Source organism: Canis lupus, chromosome 33, assembly GCF_003254725.2.
Source record: "Canis lupus dingo isolate Sandy chromosome 33, ASM325472v2, whole genome shotgun sequence".
Taxonomy (NCBI): Eukaryota; Metazoa; Chordata; class Mammalia; order Carnivora; family Canidae; genus Canis; species Canis lupus.
Genome location: NC_064275.1, coordinates 12,314,058 through 12,340,018, shown reverse-complemented (window position 1 = coordinate 12,340,018; position 25,961 = coordinate 12,314,058). Strand labels below are relative to the sequence as shown.

General features: G+C 35.5%; 1 long non-coding RNA gene across 12 annotated transcripts in view; it reads left to right on the top strand.

The window, feature by feature from the left end:
• The window catches only part of LOC112678999 (uncharacterized), a 313,548-nt gene that overhangs the window by 39,213 nt on the left and 248,374 nt on the right, over positions 1-25,961 (top strand). For all 12 annotated transcript variants that reach the window (XR_007407999.1, XR_007407997.1, XR_007407998.1 and 9 more), the window contains exon 2: positions 4,422-4,528. This is a non-coding gene — a long non-coding RNA (uncharacterized LOC112678999). The remainder of the gene's footprint in view (positions 1-4,421; positions 4,529-25,961) is intronic.

Sequence of the window (25,961 nt, the reverse complement as noted above, 5' to 3'; positions counted from 1 at the left end):
CATAAGCATCTTTTACTGTCCTGATATATTTACTGGCAAACACTGTAATTACTAATTTGATTTTTTAGGTACTAAGATACCAAGAAGATAACGATGATAAGAAACATGGACATTCCAGTCCACTTACAAGTTTACCTTTATTTCAAATTACTTAAATTTCTAGTACTAAGCAGTCTAAGTTTGTACATTCCATGTCTATATTATGAAATTTAGATAACTTCTGGATCAAAAGATACTAAGTTTTCAGACTTTGAAGAGTATATTAACTGACTTGTAGGTGACATTAACACAATTGTTTTGTGTTTATTTATGAGCTTCACAAACACATCGGTAACACAGTACCTGTTAGCAATTCCATATTTGTAGCAATTCCAAATCATCCCCAAAGCACATATCTTCTTCACCTAAAACCTGTTATGAGTGTGTATGTGTATATACCAATATAGACCAATATGATTTTTAGTTCCTTGCAAGTGTATATAACCTTATCAATTATTTCAAATAATTTTCAGTATTGTATAAACCATGTAGTAAATTTTTTTGCAGTGATTGTAACCATAATTTTTTTTGTAACCATAATTTTTAATTAAAAATACCTATCGGCTGAGAGAGCATGATGGCGTATTCTTCCCCCAAAGCCTTCCCTAAAGGCAGTTTAGGGTTTGTTAGTTTTCTTTTTTTGTAATTTTCAATACTTTTATGTGGCAATGGGAAGAATATGATATTTCCTATATATTAATGATTATACATCTCATTTTCTTTTACATGTAAATCACAAGCTAGGGGCTAGAGTTAAGTGGATTTTTATTTTTAGGCTCTGGCCTGAGCTATGGCACGTCTGCTAGCTAAAAGACAGTAATGAAGGCTATTTAGCCCACATTGCTTTGGGAAACAGGCTTAGCACTCCATAAATCCTGTATTTTACCTTATTTACACCATTCACACGTACAACCTTTATTCTGTTCATCTACTTGGAGTCTAATTTAATTTACTGAAGAGTGTGCATTACTCACTCAACCTTAATGTGGACTTGATTCAACTATAACTATTGTAAGCTAATTGTGCTGTGTTGGATTTGAAGGTGATAATGATGTGCAGTGACAGGTTTAACAAATTTTCGATTACCACATTCAATTACTTTTGGTGCATCCCACTTATCAGTGAGCCAAACACTTAATTCATTTAAGGTTTTGACAAAGAATATGGGATGAGATGATTCATTAGAGAGACTCCCAGGACAGGTCTTGCACTCTAGATGTTATTAAACAACTCCCTCTGTTGCTTTACAGGTTGATTTTAGAATCTAGCTGTGTTATAGAAAATGTAGTGCTTATTTGCCACATGTTCCTATCTGGAAACAGATTATCCAGCGTGTTGAGATTTGCATTAATGCCTATATCAGCACATCAATATTTGTGGCTTATGAAGTTTTAAATAAAAATGCAATTATTTTCAAAGATCAGTGATAATGAGTCAAATATTATTTACTTTATAATTGATTTCTTTTTTTAATTGATTTATTTCTAAGTCTATATTTATCAATGCTATTCTATAAAATAAAAATAGGAAGTTTAAAAATAAAGTGAAAATCACCTATTTCAATTACATTTCTGTACTTGTTTGTAAATTGGGTTAACCAATACTTAAGAGAATTTAGAAAATTTTACCCTTTGAACCAACAGAAAACAAAAGAACAGTTAGTAAAACATCATTTAAGTTCTCAGAGAAAGACAAGTTCATCTTATTCCTATAAATCTGAAGTTTGATGAAAATCTCTAAGAAGATTCTTATGGTAGAAAAACAAAAACAAAAACAAAAGCATTGGATTGTGTCATTTCTTTGAAAACAAATTGCCGAATATATCAAATAGAAGCTCATTTCCACTTATGACACAAGATACAAATATGTTTGCAGTGCTTATTGTCTCGTCTTTAATCTTCCTTATGAAGAGGGAGGTATTTGAGTAATATTGACATTCGTTATTGTGGTTATTTTAAGTTTTATATTATTGAATAATCAGATGTGTTGAAGGGGCCACCTTTCAGGTTTTGTGTGGGGTAGCTGGTTCATTATTGGATGATAATGATAAAAACTGATGCATAATATGTCGAGAAGTCTTTCTGAATACATATGTGCTGAAAGGCAATTTAAAAATCAATCCCACATTAGCCTAGGTATAATGATTTATAAATTTCTATGAAGTGTCAGTATATCCTGGAGGTACATGTAACTGACATTATAATTAGTGATACGATATTTCTTTCATAATTAGTTATGCATATTCTACTAGATTGCATACTGGTTTGTTACAAGATTGTCCTCCTTTGAGGATCTGCCCACACCCTAGTCCAGACATTGAAGCTGCTCATTTACAAGATTGAGGCATTTATATTCATTCTTTCAAGGAGAAGTATGATTTAAAGCTAATGTCCTACTCTACAGATTTGTAATTGGACCTTGTAATTTAAGATCTAATTTGGATCCAGACTTTTGGGATCATCTTTTATGGTGGATGAGGTTGTGACTGCTCCCATTCCCTCATGCCAGTATACTCACCTCTACTACTGCACCTGTTGACTTTTAATAGCTCACAGTGTTCCCCTTTGACCATCACCAGGGTAAACAGATGGCCCGCCCCTGTACTTCAAAGTGAACTCAACCCTGTGGTATAATTCATGCTCTATCACTCCCCATAGGACCAGGCTGAAACTTGTTTCCAGGACAGACTATATCTATGTTTAGCTTTCTTCTCCTGCCCTATTGTTCTTGCCTCCCTCCCCTTCTCCCAAGAGCACATCTCTAATAAATCACTTGAACAAGAAATCCTCATTTATGTTGTGCTTCTAAAGAACCCAACCTTGGGACATTTCAGATAAGATATATAGTTTAAGGCTTAGTCATTCAGATGCACTTCACGATGATCCAAAAATAGTGGTAATTTATGTATTTGACAATAGTAATAGAGCAGCTTAGACATCATTGTCCATAGTTTTTTGGAAACCCAGATTTTATGAATGCTGTTAAAATCTTTTCTTGATAAAAGGATGAAAATATGTCCAAAATGTCATATGTATCTTACATTTAAAATAGTGACTTAAAGGAACTGTCATATATTAAGCCATCTTTTTGACCAATGGAGGACACTAGTGAGAAAAGTAGTAATTAGAGACTATGTGCCTTTAACTGTAGTCCTCATCCTATGGCTTCTTGATATGAACTTTAGACTAGACATATCGCTTCCATGGTTTCTATAACTCACCAGAAAAGGTGACATTGATAATAAATAGCTAAAATTCACTTAAAATATACTATGTATATCATTCATTATTTTGACAATCCTTTGGACATAATTATCTTCATCAAAGATACAGAGACCAAAGCTCAGACTCTTTGAATACTTTTCTTGTATTACCAATCTTCTATGTGTAAAGTATGAATCAAGCCTAGACTTACTGGGCTCCTTAGCCCAGGCATTCCCTGCTGTAGCACCTTACCTCTCTATACATTTTTGGTGTCCTGAGAAGTCAATTAACCTAATGGAGGTGTTGTAATAGGCATTGGTTGGACAGGAGGACAGATAGGAGCAATAATTGGCTTGCTTTCATGATTCTTTATTTTTCACACTAGCTTTTGCTTCTCTGCTGAAAGAAGTATTTTTTACCTGAGCTGAGTAATGTTCGCAAAATTTTCATTAGTAATAATAGTTGTTTTTTTATTGCTTTTGTAACAAATTATCAAAAAGTCTGTGCCGAAAACAATACAGATTTACTATCTCACAGTTTTGTAGGTTGGAAGTTCCACAGAAGTCTTATTGGGCTGAAATCAAGTTAGAAGGGCTGAGTTGTCTCTAGGAGACTGGAGACTCTAGGAGAAAGTCAGTTTTCTTGCCTTTTCTAGCTTCTATAAGCCACACACATTCTTTGGCTGGTGGCTCCTTTCCTTCAGGTTCAAAGCCAACAATGTCACATTCCTCTAACTCTCACTTCATCACATCTCTTTCTCTGACCACAGCAAAAAAAGATTCCTGTTTTCAAAGACTCTTGTGATTAGATTGATAACCATCCAGATAATGCAGAAAAATTTCCCTATCTGAAGCTCCTCAACCTTAATCACATCCTTAAAGTCCCATTTGCGATGTAAGGTAACGTAGTCACACGTTCCAGGGATCAAGGTGTGGATATCTTTGGGAGGAGGGCACAGGTTCTGCACAGCAATAGACCTACATTAATAATTTTCATTGGTATTATTTTTTTCAAAGTAATGGGGATATTTAATTTTTAGAAGGATCTTTTATCTAATTTTTTTCTAGTGTTGTCTATTCTACTTCTACCTCTCCCTGACAGATATTGGGAACAGGAATTAGGACTGTCCCAAGCCTGTTTACAACAGCAATCAACAAAATGTTCTCTTGTCTTTCCCAGGGCAAAATTCCTTCAGGAAGAAGCCAAAGGGAAGAATCAGTGAAACAATGTGTGATTAGCCTGTTTGATTCAATACTATTGACTGTGACTAAATCAATGTAGAAACTGTAAGTATATTCAATATCTGGAATCTCACAGGTACATAAACTTAATAGAATTGTTCTATACATAAATCATATTTGGGTCTCATATTTATGTGATCTCATTCTTTATCTTCTGCACAAAACCTATGAAGACTTCAGATTTTTCCTCCAAGATGAGCCTGGTTTAGGGTTACTTTGTTTGTATGAGATTTTCCTTCATTATAAACCGTTGCCATGAAGTGAAGATCCTGTTACCGAGTTCACTGGGAGAGGTGGATATGCAGTTCACTGTCTTTGAGATGAGCTCTTCCTGGTCAGATTTCACTTCATTTTGTAGAAGCAACTAAAAATGTAAAGCATTTTTCAGCCCTACCGTCTCCTTATTTACTGTTTTTCTACAAAAACTTTTTGATCTGAATATAGCTCCCTAAACTTCCTACCTTAACTCACTTAACTCCAAAAATTTGATTCTCTCCCAATTAATTCTGCCACTTAACCCTCCCCCATAGAAGTTTCTGAAATAATGATTTTTTTTCTTGGCCTAAACTATTTTTTCCATGTGAATTACCATACACATTTAGGGGTTCCATTGTTAAATGATTTTGATAATATTTGTAAAGATTAGATTTTCTCAAAACAGTACTGTAGTTTATTTCCCAACTATGCTTTAATCTAGTCATAAACTAATGATTATTTTATTTATTAATTTACCTAATTTTGATCAAGGGAACCCTGTTAATAGTATAAAAGTCTTTTCTTTCAAAATCAAAACTATCCCTAACAATTTTTTTTTTCATTTTTTCTCTTTGGTTTTGCAGATAGTGTTATTGATTGATTGATTGATTGCACAGCAGTATGTGTGTGTGTGTCTATACATATATGTGATATATTATTTTGTAGGGAGTAATTTCTTTTGGCAATGTAGGAGTGTTAATTATCATTTAGGAGTGTAAATAATCATTATGTTCTCTAATTTTTCCCCTTACTCTTCAGCTGCAGTTTCTTAGTTTAACTCATTATTATATCAGAAACATTACTTGTAAGCCTATACTGGGGTATTTTATAATTTTGTGGTTGTCTTTCTTTGCATTGCTGTTATTATTTTTTTCATCTTAACATAAATGTCTGGAACAGTCACCTTGGACAAATCACTAAGATGATGTGTAGAATTCTCAAAAAATTCAAAGATTGTTGTCTCAAATGTGTACATGTAAATGGTATTTACAGTGGAGGTGTTTGAAACATTAAGGTACATCTGACTCATATGCTCAGACTCATTTTAAATGGGAAACACTCTAATTAGCATTTAATGTAACAGCGGCACCACCAACAAGATAACTGTGGTAGGCAGAGTTCTAAGATTGGTTTCACATTTGTACCCCCTGGTAAGAATTACCTCCCCTTGAATGCAGGTGAGAACTGTAAATATAATGGGATATCACTCCCATGATTAAGTTACTGTATCTGACAAAGGGGAAAGTATTTAGCAGTAGTAATTAAGGTCCTAATTGGCTGGCTTTAAGTTAATCAAAAGGAGATTATCACGGGAGGGCCTGACATAATGAGATGAGCTCTTTTTGAAACGATTTAGTAGTTGAAATGGGAAAAGTCAGGGAGAGAGAAACAGCAGTAGGTGTACTCCTGTTGGCTTTGAAGAAAAAAAACCACAAAGTCACAGAAGGGTCATGTGCCAGGGAATGGGGGCAGCCTCTAATTGCTGAGAGCCTCAGTCTCCCAACTGTAAGTAGATGAATCCTGCCAACAACAGGTAAGCTTGGAAGAAGATCCTGAGCCCCTGATTGTAGCCCCAGCTAATACCCTGACTTCCTCTGTGGAGACTCAGAGCAGAGGACCCAGCTCTCCTGTGTCCAGACTACTGCCACACAGGACCTGTGAGATAACAAATTGGTGTTGGTGTAAGCACAAAGTTTGCGGTGATTTATTATATAGCAATAAAAAACTAACACAATAGCTCACGTTTATTTAGCTCTTTTTATGTGCCATGTTCCATGCAATGGATATTACATACATGATTTTACTTAATACAATAGCTCTATGAAGTAGGACCTGTTATTTTTAAAATTTTACAGATGAGAAAATCAAGCCTTAGGGATTTCAGAACACTCGTGTGCAGGTCACAGAGCTGGTTGATGAAGGAATTGGGATTTGAACTTGAGCTCTAAATCTCTTTGCTACATTATATTCTTTAATATGAAACGTTCCGCAAAATAATGCATGTCATTTTTGTTCTGATTACCACCAATTCAAATATTGTCCTTATCTCATGCATATCAAACAAGCGACAAATACTAAAGAATAAACAGCCTTTGGTGAAATATAATTTTTTGGTTGATTTCATAAAAAGGCCTTTATATGAGTACCTCACCAATTTTAGAAGAAAGTCTTCTGAAAAATAAATCTTTCTTAAAAAGTTACTTAATTGCTATTTTACCTAGAAGAAGAGCAATCTATTTCCATCTATCAGGTAGTAATGAGAAGTCATTATCTTACACTCTTTTTTAATTAACATCAATCCTGATTAGTCAGAATAAGTTAGGCTCTTTGTCTTTTTTCCATAGTTGTGATTCTTCTGGTACAGGAGTCATTCAATTATGTGTTATCATGTATGATCAGTCACAAAAGGTGGCAGTATAATTATATTACTGCATTTCAAATTTTACTTTGCAGCATATTTCAGTGTTAAAATGTAAGTGTGGTTCCTTTAAAATGGGAAAATAATGATGCATATTTTTTCATATTAAAAACAAAATGTACAACATTTAATAAGGCTTGGGGATTTTAGTAGCTAGTATTTGTCATAATAGGCATTGAACACAATAGTAAAAATATCAGAGGTACTAATTGATTGTTGCTACAAATCATTGGAGGGGAGGGTTATAGTGAAGGAAAGAATTATTCTGACTGGAATGTGCAATAGAATTTTGAAAATTCAATTGATGATTTGGCAGTTCTATATGGCAACCTTGGCCATCATTTAAAACATGATTTTCCATTCATCTTTTTAGGGTTTTATGCGTGTATTGAGAGAGCCCCTATCTCATTTGCTTTTGGACCAAAATCATCTCCCCTTCCCAATGTGAACACTAAAAACTAAATAGTGTAAATACAACTTTATTCTTTTTTTGATGGGATGGAAGTAGGTATGCAGATCTTGCACTAATTACCTAAGTGACTGGCGCTACAATGGAAGTAATTATTAGCTGCCCTCACAGGAGGGAGGGGGGGAGCAAGTAAACATTCTATCCTCCCAACCCTCTCATAGAAGTACTATGCCCTGCATAGGGTGGAGTCAGCTAATCTATCAGTGTGAACAGAAGTTAGAAATTGCACTATCTCTAACCTTGCTTTGAAGAGGCAACTTGATTCTCTCGTCATACCTACAAAACCCTTTTGGGGTCAGAACTCATGGAACAGAGGGAATTTCCAGCCCTGCATAGCAGACATCAGGGGAAAAACAAAGGGTGATTTGCTGCCCCTGGCAGCATCGGTACATTATTCTTCCCAGTGTGACTGCAGCATTCTTCCCACACTTCCTGCGCTCTCACATTTTCATCAGTTCAGCATCGCCAGTGACTTATCACCCCAAACCGACCACATTCCTTTTTTTTTTTCCTTCCACTTCAGAAGTATACTCGAAATTATTTTTCTGTAAGAATTTTAAATTGTGCTCTTTTCTGTGGCATTTGTTTGGTATTTTTAAGGTTAAGCAATCATGTTTGACACCTAAATGAAAAACAGAATGGTCTTCATCTCTCTTGAGCTAGCAGTGTTACAGATCATAGACTTTGCCCAGGAGAAACCAGGTTCTTTATTTGCAACTCAAACGATTTTTACTGGAATCATTTGCTCTGTTTCCATTACTTGACATAGGCATTGGACAAAAAAAAAACCTTACTGTTCAGGCGTTGCAGCATTACTAAAGAGAAAGCAATCTTAAATACTGTGGCTTTTGCTCTAATTTAACAGAGGTGATTTAGAAATAAAATCAAGGAGAGGAAGGGAACAATACCTTTGTGGGTTTCACCTTCTTCTACTAATAAACTCTTGATTCTTCTATTAACACAGAAGATAAGAAAATACCAGAGCTATTGTAGAAATCTGAACAGGGGAGTGAAACAGACCACAAACTTAAACATGAGATTGCAACACAGTATAAAGCTTGAATCACCAACTTGTTATCTTTTGATAAGTGATTCAGTATAATAATAATAATAAGATTTGGAATTTAGAAATTGAGTTCTTTTAAATAAAACTAAGATCTGTTGAACAAACGCTTTGCACTTTGCGTACTAGGTGATTGCAGTTCAACTGGGCAAAGTGTCCGTAGGACATACATAATTAAAATTTTCAGAATAATTTTGGAAGTACTCCTAGGAAACCCAGGAGAAAATTTCACTTATTTACGTAATAGTTTCTAAACAAGTGAGACCATCCTACAAGCCTGTGAGATGCCCCGTGCCCAGCACAGTGTCCTGCACACCATTCAGTACCTATTTGTTCAGCTGATATGGTCTTAAGGAGCACGCATTGTTTTTTCCTCAGTCTTTGTAACCCTAGCACCCAGTACGCCACCTGAGACATTCATTAATAATAAATGCTAACTGAATATTTGTTTTCAAATAAATAAATTTGGCTATGTCTTCCAAATTCCATTTTAATATTGAGCACACTTATGTTATTTTTCAGCCTTACTGTGAGTCTCCCTAATATACAAGGTGTGTTAAAAAAAATCCAGGTGGCAGGAATTAGAAAACATGTGTTCATCTTGGAAGGAGACTGCTAATGAAGACAGTGTCTGTGCTCGTAAATCAGTGCTTTATAGAAGTGTTGCCTGAATACCATCTGCGCTGGAATCACTTGGCACCGCTGCCCCACTCTGGGACTTTTGAATCAGAATATCTGGGGGGAGGGCTCCAGAACCCATGGTTTTGTATGATCACCAGGCAAAATTTGTTTATGCTAAGACCTTGCAATTCAAGGTGTGGCCTGCAGATAAGCAGCATCTGTGACAGCTGCAACCTGTAAGTCTCAGGCCCTCGCCCAGAGCTGTGGCATCAGAATGTGCATTTCAACACACATTCCCAGGGGATTGATTGCACTTGAGAATTTGGGAATCACTAGGTTGAAGTTTCAGAACTACCACTTCTATCTTAAATTATAAATTGAGTCTCATGCCTAAGGATCCGTTCTTCAGTTTCTCCTATCAGGACACACTCCCACTTTGTTTCCTACTGTCGCTGGGGGAAAAATCATCTGTTTTTCAACCCTGCTCCCGTGAGCATATGAGACTATGATGTAACTGTGTTTTGCACTAGACTGTGGGCTGTAAGGTGGCAACAGGTATATCTCCTTTCATCTTTCAGCGCCAATACTGAATGCTTATACAGAGTACTTAGTTGAATTAATTGAATAGGTTAATTGAACTAATTGATTTCATTAATTGAATTAATATCAAATAGATAAATGAAAACTATCTTAGATTGGGGGAGGCACACTTTTCAAAAGAGAGAAGACTAGTTTTTTTTAAGTTAATGACTGCAGTTCTGATTTCTACCTTGTTCCCTGTTGCGTGTATTGGCTGTAATAGGAAAATAACTATTTTTGCGAACATTATGGTAAGAAGGTCTAATCAAGTCACTAATCATCAAGTTCTCCAGGCTCAAACATCACAAATTAGCCCCACTGACTTCCAGCCTCTCTTCAGAACTAACTTAGATTTAGCCAATTCTTGTTTTTCTGTGCCTCTCAAATCACCATCTCCAATCTCCTTATTTCTGTAGCCATACTTCTTTAACCATGAATATGTGGGAGGAGAACCCAGGGTGGTAAATGGTCTCAGGCTGAGAGATGCAGGGGGTCAACAAAGCTCTGTTGTTTAGAGGGCTTTTATTATTTTCAGACTTAAAGCTGAAACCATACCAGAAATCTGAGCTTTGGAAAACTGGCTTCATATATATTATTTTGTGACTATATCAGTTTTTCTGATGTTCTTGTTTATATTGTCTTACATCTATATCACCCCAGATAAACTATATCTTTCTAAAAATCAAATATAGTCAGTTCTCATTATTCATAGTGGTTATGTTCTATAAGGTCCCCACTTGATCCCTCAACACTGTATTGGGGGATGCTGAACAATTGCTCTATGGGAAGTATAGAATTAGGTTCCTGGGAACATTAGTTCACATTTTTATCAACCAATCAATATGTAACTTTGTTTTATGTGTTTTCCCGTTTAAAGACACTTAATTTCATATATATACTGTTGATTCATTAAGATGGACTTCAAAACCAGTAGCAATATATATATAACTCATGCCTGAATGAAGTTTATCCAACACAGGTGCTTTTTCCACCAAGCACACTGCAGCCTTTTTGCATATAAGAACAGTAGAAAGACTTCAGCAGTACACTTGGGGACCTTTATAAAGAGCAAAATCACCAACAAAAAGCGCAAAATGTGAAAAACATGGCACTAAATCGTCTACCAAAAGGATAGTTAATTACACTGTGAGACCTGAGATACAAAGGAAGAGGTGCCTTCAGCTGTGATTGTGCATGTCAGGTGGCTCAAACTTGTCACAACTTTACTTTGCATATGTCCAGGAATGAGTACAAAAGTGGTATATTGATTTTGGCGTTGCAAATACATTTTAGTAAATAGGCCAACTAAAAAATACAGAATTTGCAAATAGTGTGGATCAACTGTTCTATGTTTTCGATGTTCAGGGACTTTCCTTAGTCTTTAATATGATCTTTACACAGAGATAGATATTGAATTAATGAAGTGAGTCTCTCTTTTTTGTGAATAGAAAAGTCTTCTAAATAAGCCTGTGATTGATAAGTCAGGATTAGGTAATGCATGATTCAATATATAAATATAAAGTATTGTGTAAAAACACCCACACAAAAATTCAGGCCGTGTTCCAAGTAAATATAATTAAAATTTGTCGGACCCTAATTTTATGCTAGGCATTCTGTTGAAAACTTCCCATATATGTGCATTCTCCCTTTATGGAAGCTCAGAGTGGTGAAGTCATATATTCAAGTTCACACCCTTAGTAAGTGTCAGTTATTTTCTTGACTAGAATGAAGTAAATTGTATTGCCTCTTTGTTGAAAATAACAGTTAGAATCATCTACTATGATACTAGCATATATCATGTGATAATGAGATCACTGGTTAAATCTATACATATACATGAGAGTGAGTGAGAGTTCCATTTGGTTTACAAAGTGATAGTATTCAATCACTGGTTTCTATATCTATTGTTCATCATATTTTCATAAACTGTAGAATCCATAGCTGGTCTGTGTTTTTTTTCTGAAATATACATTGTTAAATATGTCTATATTTCTACATATGCACAAATTCTAAATTTGATAACACCTGCATGTTTTTCTAGCACATAAAGCATAAAATACTTTTTGTGTTTTTGAACTATTGCTTCATGTGAAAGATAGCAATGAGGTTTATAATTATTGTCTCTTCCTTCTTAATTGTACTTTCACAAATTAGCCTCCAGACCAAATCCCATTGTTGAAAGCTAGCCCACCACTTCATCTTTCCTACTTCTCCTTCTCCTTCCCTTCCACCCTAGACACACACACACACACACACACACACACACACACACACTTGGGTTTAACTTTTCAATCTGGGGCTTTTGAGTCAGGAATCCTATTGACAGCAGATTATGGAGATACTCTCTTCCCGTTATGTCAGCACCTTATGACCAATTGTTTGCCCTACGGAGCTATAATAAAATACAGCAGGGTTCAGCACTATTGGCACACTTGGTTTAGAGGAAGCTCAAGACTGGAACTCCATAAAAGTTTCAGGTCAGGATAAACATGTGGAGTAGCTGAACAGAGAATAAGATTAGTAATTAATTAGAAAATCAGTGATTTGTCTTTATTTCTATGCTGTATGTGGAGTCCTCTTACTTCTATGCCCATAAAGTCTTAATTTTCTCTGGCATCTGCCATCACGTTTTACCACATCATGCTAATTCATCTTGCTATAAAAGTTATAAAATGCAGGAAGCTTAAATAAGTCTGGAAAGTGCTATTCATCACTTTTTTTATGAAACAGAATATATTTGCTTTATTTACAGTATTGGCTTCATGCATATAAAATTTATGTGAAATATTATTGCATCAAAAGAGTATAATGTGCATTTCTTGCATGGTACTAAATTTATCTTTAGTAAACAAAGACAAACAAAATGACAATAGTCTCTGATCTCAATTTGCTAAGCAATCCCTGTCATCACTCTTGTACTTTTGTGAGTTAAAAAGTTATGATTTTGATCCTAATTATTTATACTATGAATTCCACTATTGCACATAGAGTCCATATCCTGTTAAGTTTCTTTTTTTTAAAAGATTTTATTTTTTTAAATTTTTATTTATTTATGATAGTCACACACAGAGAGAGAGAGAGAGACAGAGACACAGGCAGAGGGAGAAGCAGGCTCCATGCACCGGGAGCCCGACGTGGGATTCGATCCCGGGTATCCAGGATCGCGCCCTGGGCCAAAGGCAGGCGCCAAACCGCTGCGCCACCCAGGGATCCCAAAGTTTCAAAAAACTTCATTTTATTAATTAGCACACAGTAGTGCAAATGAATATCACTATAACCATAAGTGATACATTTGTTGATTGCACCAGCTGGTGAAAACCTGGCCTAATCCTACCCTAGGGGCAGTGATCTAGACATGAATTCTGGGCCCAGCAGCCCGAGTTCAAATATTGCTTATCTCCTAATTAATGAATAAAGCCAAGGTACAATAAACAATAAACAATAAACATTCATGAAAGAATGAAGCCTAGAAAATTGAGTATGTTGCCTAATGATCACAAATCCAAAATCAACAGTTACCTTGGTATAGTAACTCCCTATTCAATACCTCATCTAAGTTGCTTCTTAGGAATGTGAATAATACCAGAGGGACCATTTCAGGTAGAGGTCAAGGTAATGACTAAAAAATATATATGATAAACTAGGATTTTAAATCATTGAGTTATTTTTTTTTAAAGATTCTGTTTATTTATGAGAGACACACAGAGAGAGGCAGAAGACGTAAGCAGGGGGAGAAGCAAGCTCCCTATGGAGAGCCTGATGTGGACTTGATCCCCAGGACCCCAGGATCATGACCTGAGCCACCCTGATGCCCCACTGAGTTAATTTTGAGGGATACTAAGAACTTATCTTTGTGGTTTTGAAATTTTCCCATTTGTTTTGGTCTCTGCTTCCCCTTCCTGCATTTTTCTGGGTAAGCTTTATGAGAAACCTATCAATGTGTTATTCTAGTATAAAGTAGCAGAAAAGTTCAGTATGGGGAAGTATGTTCTGGCCACAAGAGCCCAGGATCTAAGAGGTTATACTTTATGAGAGCACCAAAAAGCACATAAATCATACTGTCCTCAAAGATTTAGAAATAGGTAAAAGGGGCCACTCCATTTGGCTCAGGATTACAAAGATTAGAAGTGAAAGGTTGAGGCCTCATGAGCTCCTGTCCATTATGTAATGAAGATGATTAGCTTTCTGGCTTGCTAAATAAAATCGTATTCGTAATAGAATCAAAAACTTTCCTGAAGGTCAGACATGCCATATTTATTGCTTCCTCCTTGTCTATAAGCCAGAACATTCTGTCACTGTTGTAATACAAGCCAACAAGAGCCAAATAAATCTTTGATTCTTTTGGCTCACTCTGCCATTAAACACAAGCCATTGTAAAGTCATGAAAATTACCTGAGAAGGAAGTGGAGAAATTGGTTGGTTCAGAAAAGACCACCACAGTGATTAAAGGGATGAAAAATATGACCTGTCTGAGAGCTAAAGAAGCTGGTGCTATTTAGTTGAAGAGAAGAGAAGGCTGAATGGTAATTTAGTAACTGTCTTCAAATTTCAAGAGGATTACTACTTCTGTTTTATCCATCTTTACAGATTTCAAACTACCAAGGAATTATTCTGAATTTTTCCTGTAACTAGTACATTTGATTCACTTTATATTAATTATAATGTTTTCTCATTAAAAAATTTGAACTCGTATTTGGCATTCTTCCATTTGAAAGAATAAATAGTAGGAAGAGATAATCAAATAAGGAGTATTATTCTGCTGCTTCGTACATCTGAGGAATAGTTCTTTTTTTCTTGATACAAACAAGTTGTGACAAGTTCCTGCCATTTATCAACCTCAAATACCAATGGGTTAAATTTTTCTGTTACTTGGCTCCAGCTATGTTTTGCGTTACTATTGCCAAGCCTTAATAATAATGACAAAAAGGAGGAAATGAACATGTTAGAAGTTAAATTGCATTCCTTGTCACTTTGTAAAGCGAAATAACAAGACTTGGAATCATTACCTTGTGTATTTCTGAATAAAGATTAATTTATAAGGTCTCAATTGTTTTGAAACCATCAGTAAGCATTTACTAAATGTCAAATACTGTTTAGTACTAGGTTTTTTTTTAAACTTTTAGATTTTTATTAGTAGTTTTCTGAAGAATCAAAATAGTTACCAAATTACTTTAGATTCATCAAGACTGTATATCCTTTGTATTTAGATCTTTAATGATGTACAACAGAATATAAAACAAACGAAAGAGACTGATTTCTATGACTAGGTATTACTCGTGTCATCCTAGAGCTGGAGGGAGAGGCCTTTCTCCAAAGAGAACAGAGGTGGAGTTGGTGCTGGGCTACTTTATTTGGGAGAGAGTGGGAGGGGGGGGAGAGAGAGAGAGAGAGAGAGAGAGAGAGGGAGAGAGAAATGCCCTTAGAGCTCAAGATGTTTTAGTCTGGTGGTAAAGATAAGTTAATGAAGTCACGGCTGGGGAGCAGTGCCTAATCAGATACATGTGTGCCTCAAGGAAGTACAAATCCTGGGTGAGCTAAAACACACAGAGCTAGGAGTCTAACTAGCACTCATTGGCTGCTAACTCTTGTGCTCCGTTCCTTTTAGTGGCCCCATATCAAGTATATTTCCACCAGGCCATTTGATCTCTTTTTGTTCATTTTGTTTGTTGTTTTTTATATCTGAGTTTGTCTGTACTCCTATTTTCTTCATAATTTTTTGTCTGTCAAAGCCTCAATCTTTTGCTTCTGTGGTATTCAAGCTCTTAAATTTCCTGCTTCTGTGAGCCACTTTCTTCTATTTCTTAATTCAAATTCCAGAGAAGGAACGTGTGATTATCCTGCTCATTTGCACACCAGATCATGTCCCAGGTCACAAGCCAAGCCTTGGGTCAGGAGCCAGGGTTCATCAAACTCACACTTCCTCCCCAGGGCTCTCACTATAACAGGAGCTGGGGCCTTACAGTTTCACTTGGGATGAGAGAAGCACATAGCTGCTATCACAATTTGTATTTAAATTTTGAAGAAAATATGAAATTTGGATAATTGGGAGGAAAAAAAGATCAAGTTTAAAGAAATGTCTGGAGAAGACCAAGATATGAAGATAAAACACAATGATTACGGGGCTCAGAGAGACCTGCTTACCTGGGGATACTCAGAGGAATAGTGCAAATAAATATATCTGATTAGGTAGTGTGAGGCCTGGAAATAGAAGCTCTCTAAAGCAGGATGAGATGTTAGACTGATTATTCTTGAGTCCAGAAATTTAATAAACAATAGTTAAAGGAATATAGTGGTCCCATATGCCAGTGAAATAACTGAGTAGGAGTTCCAAAATCAATAGACACCTCCACCCTCTTATTTTTTGTTACATTTCATTTTATCAGCAAGAGAATCTTTTAGAGAGAAACTTGGGAATGGTTCATTACAGGAAAAGATTGTATTCCTTTTGCTTAGAGAACTATGTAACACTCAAGGAGCCAGGAGTTGGTAAGCTGGCAAGTGGAGAAAGTACCATTTGAAGGGTAGACAATGGAGCCTGATCTTAGTGCTAACCTAACCATTAACCCTAATCCAAGCCCTATGAGAAATCATCTTTGAAATGACCCTTCATCCTGGAAAGCATGAAAAGTTAAACTGTTCTAAGTTTAAGTCTTTAAAGCTTTTTAGAATTAAATTAAAATTACACACACACACACACACACACACACACGTTGTGTCTGTCTTGTACTTTCTTTACATCGACACAGATAGGAAACTAATATAATTGTTTTCCCTCCATTTAGAAAGACATGTGTCACTGATGATTATTTTATTGCATGGTGACTCTGGTTTAATATTTTAGTCTCTGTGCATATTAAAGTAGAAGAAGGACAGATGACAATCTAAATTGTAATATGTACAAAATTGGTGGTTCTTCTAATAATAGAAGGGTTCCAGTTTGCTATCCCTAGACAGTTGATTTGTATCCATCAACAAAACAATTCATGGTATTGAAAATCTGCTTCCAGTGCTATGTCATTTATCAAATGATCCATGAAAGCATAAGATATTCCTGCTGCCCACAATAAGCTCATAATTTATTTGAGGACACAAAACTCATATACATAAAACAATTCATGAATGAGACATATTCATGTACCATATGGAGGCAGGCCCTTCTTTCACTATGTTTGCAGAGGTCCAATTTTAAAATATATTAGTACAGGGTAAATTCTCTGTGTTCTGATGCTGTCTTTTGGAGGCGTATTTTACTTGCATACTAGTTAAAGAACATTCATTTGAAATTTTGTTAAATTCATATTTACCTAACATATATTATCTATTATGTGTAAGACATTCTCTTTTAGATATCATCTTGTTTAATCTGCACAGAATTTTAGCTCAGTACATGTTCTTTATTTTTAGATAATAAATGGCTCAGAGAAGTTAAGTTGGGTGGCCAAAGTTACATACTTATTAAGCGTTGGTGCTGAGATTTGAAAATTGATTTTTCTCATTCCAACTTTAGTAGTCTTTTTACTTCCTATCCCATAGCCTTCATATAATGGTTGTGTGGATAAGGGATAGAAAACTGATTATACCTTTTTACTAGGCATTGACAATTCCCAAAGCTCTATAAAGCAAAACAGAGAGAGGTGGACACTACTTGCCCAGATATAATAAATTCTATTGTCTAGATGATTAGGGTTGAGACTGTTATATTTAAGATGCTAATTGAGGCATATAATACCAAAAAGGAAAAGTTTGGGAAAAGTATGGCCAAAGTGGACTAGCATCACTAGGAAAACTTCACGGGGAATTTGACTAATTTCTTGAAAGTTTAATAATGATTGTGTGAATAAGTATCTTCATTTTACTTCTACAGTAGTTGGTGAAGTTTTCTATTGTAAATCACTTTCACATATAATATCTCATCATTTTAAGAAGCTTTGGGGTTAGGCATAGCAGATATTGCCTCCTCTGTCTGTTAAGGAAATCTGTAAACCTTCTTTCTGGTTCTTCTCCTACAAGCTTATAGGACCCCAACACCATACATGTCCCATCAAGAATTGCTGGAGTGCTGGGGGTAGGGGGTGGGGAGTGGGCAGTGGAGGTGGTTTTATATGTATTCATGGACTAGTCTGCAATAGCTGATTTTTCTAGGCTCTGGTAGGGTTTCTTCTGGGGGGTCTTCATCTCTACTATCACGTTCACTGGGTGCTACCACCAACAATGTCATTGCTGTCATTCACTGGTCTCACTACTGGTGTGCTGGTGCCTTCAGGAAGCCAGAGTTGGACAGAGCTCTCTAGACCAGTTGGGAAAGTGCTTTTTCTCCTTCTGTATATTGTGATTTTAAAGATTCCAAATGTTCTACAGTTTTTTAGGACTGTTATTAGTCACAACCCATTTTCAAGATTCAAGATATGAGCTCACGGGTGGGGGACAGGTAAGAGAAAACGTCAGCATCTGGTCTCACCAATTTTACTCTGACCATTAAGACTGTTATGTAGTCAAAGTTCTGCTAAAAGTTTCTGTTTTCCCTAGTGATGATTTCTTAGTCCCTTTTGCCAGCAGGCTCCTGTGAGGCCAGAAACTTCTTTAACAGAGCAGACATGCCTTGCTTTTTTCTGAGACCTAATGGTAGTAGGTCAAGGTGGAACCTAGAATAAGAGGCAGGTCCAAAACTACTGGACTATTATATAACTATAATAGTAGTTATAAAACTTATAGAATCTTTATTTAAAAAATCAATACATTTTATAATGAAAAATTATAATTTGTATAATAAAATTAATTCATTCCAAGGTATGATATAGAGATGTAAACAATGGGAACTCAGATGGGAAAATTTCAGACAAATCCAGAGAGACATATATGAGTTTCTTTTCTAATGGGAAATATGAGTTCCTCTATGCCCTAAAAGGTTGCTGGTGGTTAATTAAAAAAAGAGAAAAATATATAGACCTTTGAGTGCTAGATAAGAAAATTTCCAAATTTTCTTTCAATATCCTTTTAATATTCAATTAAACTATGTTCATGCCATGGCTTATCTGTAGCCTCCTATGATATACAGCTTATAGTTTCCTCCTATTTCCCATAATTTTAATCACTTCATAGTTATAAATATGAATAGCATTTCTATATAAGATCAAATGTTTTAGTAAGATGAAATCCATTGATTACTACTTCTTGTATTATAGATTATACTTTATATATTTATATTACAGAATACAGTATAAGAAAGACATCTTAAATTCAGTGTTTATAATAAAACAAATTGGATTACTCATATCCATATCTTTGAGCAACCATCTGCTGTACCAGGAGTCTCAACACTGGCTTTTTCTGCAAAGAAAAAAGTAACATCAAGAAAATATTTTAGAGCTACTTTCAGATCCAAATTCAAAATTTTGGCTTGGACTAAGCACTCAGTGGAACTTCATTAGAATTGCTACAGACGATGTGATTGAAAACAAGAGTCTGCATTCTTTCTGCAGAGACAGGTCTACAGAATTTAGAATACAGCCCTGAGAAGCTTTAAACAACAAGTCATGATTTCTTACTTTCCTTTTTCATTTGTTTGAGAAGATAGTTTTCCTTTCTTGAGGGGGGTAAAAATGAGGCCATTAGTTTCCGTTTCACTCTTTTATTATTGTGCCAAGCTCAGGTCTCAAGTTAAATTTTGAGTTATTTCTCCACCTGTGTGAGTAGAAGTGAGCCCTTTAAAAGTGAGATTAGTATTGAGAATTGACCTATTAACAGGTAGTATTGGAAATTGATAGATTTCCAAATTAACCTGTGAACTACAAATCAAGTTCTATTACCATTTCTTCCTATCACATCAGTGATGAGGAATGTCCATACCAAATGCAGGTAACAAGAGGCCGAGGTGAACTTGCCTGTCCCTTCATTGAGTTCGTTACCTTTGTGCAAAGCTCTCTTAAAACATTTATTTTTCTAGGTGTGAGTTACATGTTTCTTAGATAATTTGAGTACTATTATTTATTTGAATACTCACATTGTATTGATTTTTTAAAAAAATATTTTATTTATTAATGAGACACACACACAGAGAGAGAGAGAGAGAGAGAGAGAGAGGCAGAGACACAGGCAGAGGGAGAAGCAGGCTCCATGCAGGGAGCCCGACGTGGGACTCCATCCAGGGTCTCCAGGATCACGCCCTGGGCTGAAGGCGGCGCTAAACCGCTGAGCCACCCAGGCTGCCCTGTACTGATTTTTAAAATATCAGTAGAATAAGCTATAGTATTACTTTAAGAGCAAGACAGAAAATAGTAGTGGCTAATGATTACTTTTTTCTTTTCAAACAATTTTATTAATCTAACAATCTTCTGCTGTAATCAAAGATGTTTTTATAATAAAATCGAAGGTTATTTTTCTGTGATCTGAGGGTTAGGAATGAGAATCCTCTTCAAAATAATAGCCTCCCACTCATCACTGAGAACTTCTGGAATTCTGTTCTTCTAGAGGTCCATGGGGGATGGAGAGTTGTTAAGGAAGGAATGATGCAGAAGTGAAGAGAGAAGCATCATTCTCTCAAAGAGGGGAGAGGGTGTGATCTCCAGGATTCTTTGATATCTTTTTTTTTTTTTAGACTATATATTTTCACAAGCAGTTTTTGGTTCAAAGCAAAATTGAGGTTAGAGATTTCTCATATATCCCCTGCCCTCACATATGCATAGGCTGTCCCACTATCAACATCCTTCACTAGAGAAATACATTTGTTATAAGTCATGAGCCTACATCCAAAGCCCACAGTTTACATTACAATGACTCTAGGCATTGTACATTCCATGGGTTTGGACTAATGTATAGCAAGATGTAACCATTATTACGGTATCATACAGAGTATTTTTATTGCCCTAAAAATTCTCTGTACTCTGCTGATTTATCCTTCATCACCACCCCCAACTCCTGGAGACCACTGATATTGTTACTGTCTCCATAGTTTTGGCTTTTCTAGAATGTCATATAGTTGGAATCATACAGTATGCAGCACCCTTTTCAGATTGGCTTGTGTCACTTAGCAATATGAATTTAAGGTTCCTCTATGTCTTTTCATGGCTCAAATAACTCATTTTTTGAAGTGCTGAATAATGTTTTGTGTTGTGGATGCACCACAGTTATTTATCCACTCACCAACTGAAAGACACCTTGGTTGCTTACAAGTTTTGACAGTTGCAAATACAGCTGCTATAAATAGCTGTGTGCATGCAGCTTGTTGTACAGACCTAAGTTTTCAGCCTTTTTGGGAATATACCAAGGAATGATTGTTAAACGATATGGCAAAAGTATGTTTAGTTTTGTAAGACACCACCAAGCTCTTCAAAGTGGCTGTACCATTTTGCATTCATAGCAATGTGTGAGCATTCCTGTTGCTCACAATCCTCATCAGCATTTGATGTTGTCAGTGTCCCAGGTTTTGGCTATTTTAATAGGTGTGTAGTGGCATCCTACTGTCTTGATTTGCATTTCCTTGATGGTATAAATGTGAAGTAGAACATCTTTTCATATGCTTATTTTCCATCTGCATATCTTCTTTGGTGAGGTGTCTGTCAAGGTCTTTGGCCCTTTTTTAAATTGGGTTATTTTCTTATTGAATTTTAAGAATTCTTTACATATTTTGGAGAATAATCCTTTATCAATGTGCCCTTTGCAAATATTTTCTCCCAATCTGTCTTGTCTTCTAATTCTCTTGGCATTCTCTTTTACAAAGCAGAAAATTTTAATTTTAATGAAGCCCATCTTATCAATTATTTCTTTCACAGATCATCCCTTGGTATTGTTTCCAAAAAGGCATTGGCATATCCAAGGTCATCTGCATTTTCTCCTATGTTATCTTCTAGGGATTTTATAATTTTGCGTTTGACATTTAGACCTCTGATCAATTTTGAATTAATTTTTTTGTGAAAGGTATGAGGTCTCTAGGTTCTTTTTTCTTTCTTTTTCTTTTTTTTTTTTTTTTTGCATGTGGATATTCCAGCACCATTTGTTGCTCCCTTGTATTGTGTTTGCTCCTTTGTCAAAGATCAGTTAACTATACTTGTGTGGGTCTATTTTGTGCCCACCATTTTTCCATTAATCTATGTGTCTATTCTTTTACCAATAGCATATTATTTTGATTATTATAGATTGATAATAAGACTTGGAGTCAGATAAAGTCAGTCCTCCAACTTTACTCCCTCCTTCAATATTGTTTTATTTATTCTGGGTTTTGGGTCTCCATATAAACTTTAGAATCAGTTTGCCAGTATTTAGTAAAAAAAAACAAAAACACTTGCTTTTATTTGGGATTTCCTTAAATCTATAGATCTACTTAAGAAAAACTGACATCTTGACAATATTAAGTTTTCCTGTCCATGAACATGGAATATCAATATCTCTTCATTTATTTAGTTCTTCTTTGATTTCATTCATTAGAATTTTGTCATTTTATTCATACAGATTTTGTATATATTTTGTTAGATTTATACCTGAGAATTTAATTTCAGGGATGAAAATATAAATGATAATGTGTTTTTAATTTCAAATCCCATTTGATTATTGCTGATATTTGCATATTAACCTTGTATCCTGTGACCTTGTTAGAATTGCTTATTATTTATAGGAGATTTTTTTTTTTTTGGTCAAAAAATCACCCACATTATAGGTGATTATGTCTCCTACAAACAAACAGTTTTATATATTCCTTCCAGTCTGTATCCCTTACATTTTATTTTCTTATTTTACTACATTAGCTTGAATTTCCACTATGATGTTAAAAGGAATGGTGAGGAGGGGCAACTTTATCTTGTAACTGAACTTTAATGGTAAAGTTTTAAGTTTCTCATCATTAACTATGATGTTAGCTTTAGGTGATTCATAGATAGTCTTTATCAGTTTGAGAAAGTTTTCCTCTTTTCTTAGTTTACTGAGAGGTTTTTTTTTTTTAATCATGAATTGGTGTTAGAATTTTGTTAATTTTTTAATGCATCTATTGATATGATCATATGTTTTTTCTCTTTTGGCCTGTTGAGATGATGGATTACATTAATTAATTTTCATATGCTGAATCAATCTTGCTTGCCTGGGGTAAATCCCACATCGTCATGGTGTATAATTTTTTCTAATTTAATTTGCCAATATTTTGTTGAAGGATTTTTCTATCGTTTTTATGAAAGATATACTGTCATCTGGCTTTGGTGTTGGGATAATGCTGGCCTTAGAACTGTTAAATTTACATAATGAGTTAGGAAGTATTCCTTCTGCTTCTATCTTCTAAAACAGAATATAGAAAATTGGTATAAATTCTTCCTTAAATGTTTAGTGGATTTTACCAATGAATCCCTCTGGGCCTGGTGATTTCCATTTTGGAAGGTTATTAGTTATTAATTCAATATATTTAATAGATATAGCCTATTTTTACTTTCCTTGATATCATTGTATTATTATGTATTATAAGTTTTGTTCTACACTTCATTGTCTAGTATTGCATGAGGCACTTTGGTTTTTACATCAAACTGTTAGCTCCTTCAGGCAGGGAATGAGGACGCCACTGGTAAAGGGAGATGAAAGACACAACAAAGAGAGATTAAGAACACAAATGGTCCCTAACTTATAAGAAGGGTAGTGATATCAAAGAACAAAGCTTATATCCTATACAGAGACATTTAGTGGATTAAACTGAGATGGTAAAATAATTAAGAGTCAACCATGGCCAGTGCCACCACTAACCCAGAAAAATAGGGCCCGAGAACTTGTTCTCATGCTTCCCTACTCTTAATATTCTCTGACCGGGCCCCTTCTCTAAGTGTGTGAAGCTTTTCTTGGTCTAAGGATATGCTTTCCCCTCGGAACCTATGGCCACTCATTCTAGACCAGGTTCCAGCAACCCCAGTATTCATCAGCTAACATCCAGTGCCTGTATGAACTTCTCCTCTATATCCATCTTCCCAGTTAGAAACATATGTGTTTCCCTAAATCCAAGCAGCCCAGGTCCAAAACATGTTAGGGGCAACCTGACCATGTTGGTTCATAATAGGAATCAGACTGGGGATGTGTACCTGTGTGTGTCTGGAGGTTATTCAAGAGTGAAAAAGAAGGAACTCTAATCAGTTCCCTGCTTATGTTTCTTGGGCTTTGACAGCTTAGGCCTGGATTTGCTTCCATGTGTCAGTAAGTTTACATAGAAAAGTTCAATGATGTGTGCATGGAAATCTGAAAAGATGGGTTTTACAACTTTGGAATCCAGTGGTCCTGTTATAGGCATACATATGTGGGAGCAAGATGGAAAGAGGACCATCCCTGTAGATCGAAGCTTTAGTAATGGAGAAATTGGGAATTAAAAGTGAGAGAGGGTTTCCTTTGGAAGGGGGTTGTTGGAACATGCTTATAGGCAGAGAGAAATTAGCTAGTGGAAGGGAGAGAAAAATCTGCTTTATTATATACTAACATTAATAAAACATATTCTTTGAGCTTATTGGATAGTAAAAGTTCCTTTTTATATTGAAAATATTTTATATTTACATTTTTTGTTAGTGTATATAGTTTTCCTATATTATTATACATACATATAATTTACTTACTCCTTAAGTGTGGGACTGGTAACACTAATTCACTCGTTTTGATGACTCAGGATAGTTAGTAGGCAGGAAGGTTGCTGTAATGTTTCATGGAGGCACCTACAAATTTAGAGATTATTATGGATGGAATTGTATGCCCCTAAAATTCATATGTAGAAGCATTAACCTCCAATGTGATGATATTTAGAAATGAAGCCTTTGGGAAATAATCAGATTTGATTGAAGTCATGTGTGGGAGGGTGTTCTTCATGATGAGATTAGTATCCTTATAAAAAGAGATGACAGAGACACCAGCTTGCTCTCTTGATTTCTAGCCTCCAAAACTGAGAAAATAAATGTCTGTTGTTCAAGCCACCCAGTCCATTATTATGGCAGGCAGAGCTGACTAAGACTCAGATGCAAACTTAATGTTGATCATGCAAGGCATAGAGATAAACAGATGCTCATCTCTATAAGGTCTGTCTCTGCAACATTTTTTTTCTTTGAATCTTAGAAATAATCTTTTTTTTCTTAGACTCTTAAAGGAAGTATATACAACCCATACCAGGACACGATATCATAGCTGCCTTTTTGTACAACTAACTAGAGATCTTATGGATATAGGATTTTTTTCCTGACTCCCAGAAAACTGATTCCTCTGATATTGTCACGATTATTTTCCAATGGGACACCATTCAGAGCTCTGACTCTGATTTATGAATCAGTGACCCAAAAGACCACAGACTTGCATATTCACCTGACTATATTTACTATATTTGCGTGCATAGTTGGTGGAGGGTAAAGAAGTATCCCTCACTATTTCAAGAACATGTACATGTACAACTTGGAAGTAGCTTATTGTAAATCCTATACATTGGTCTCAGTCAAAATAAATGTTGACCATTCATCAGATGTAATATTAGATCCATAGCTCTTTCCCCTTGTGAGAAGACCAATCACAAACAACAGAAAAAATGTCTTTTATGACTTTAGATAAAAAATTAGGACAAGTGGCTAAATACTAAATCAATCTGGATGAACATTTACTATAATGACTTGTATTTTAATCCATATATTGAGTCAATGATGCATATTAAGGAGAGAAAAAATGGTTTAAAAATAATTCCCAGACTAGATTTCTACTTTTCAGAGATTTTTTTTTCCTTTTTTAGAATGGGCCATGTATTCTAGAAGGGGGTAGAAGTAGAAAGGAAATTCTGTGAGCAGTGTTCTTGATGCTCCACTTCTCCAGAGAAGCTGAGCTATGAGGGACAGCCTTCTATTAGGCAGAGAGAATATTAACTGGCTAGTCCTAGTTCCTTTCTAAGAAAAGAGTTGTTCTTATGCAGATATTTGTTTGCATCATACTATGCATAAATTTTTAAAAATATAGTTGTGTCATGATTACAGTCAGGACAGATAGTATAGACCCATTTATCCTTGTTTCCTCCTCTAAAGCACAAGAGATGAAGAGATGACCAAAGAATAACTCTAAAAGATGCTAAGAAACTGAGCTGGTTTGAGACCCCAGG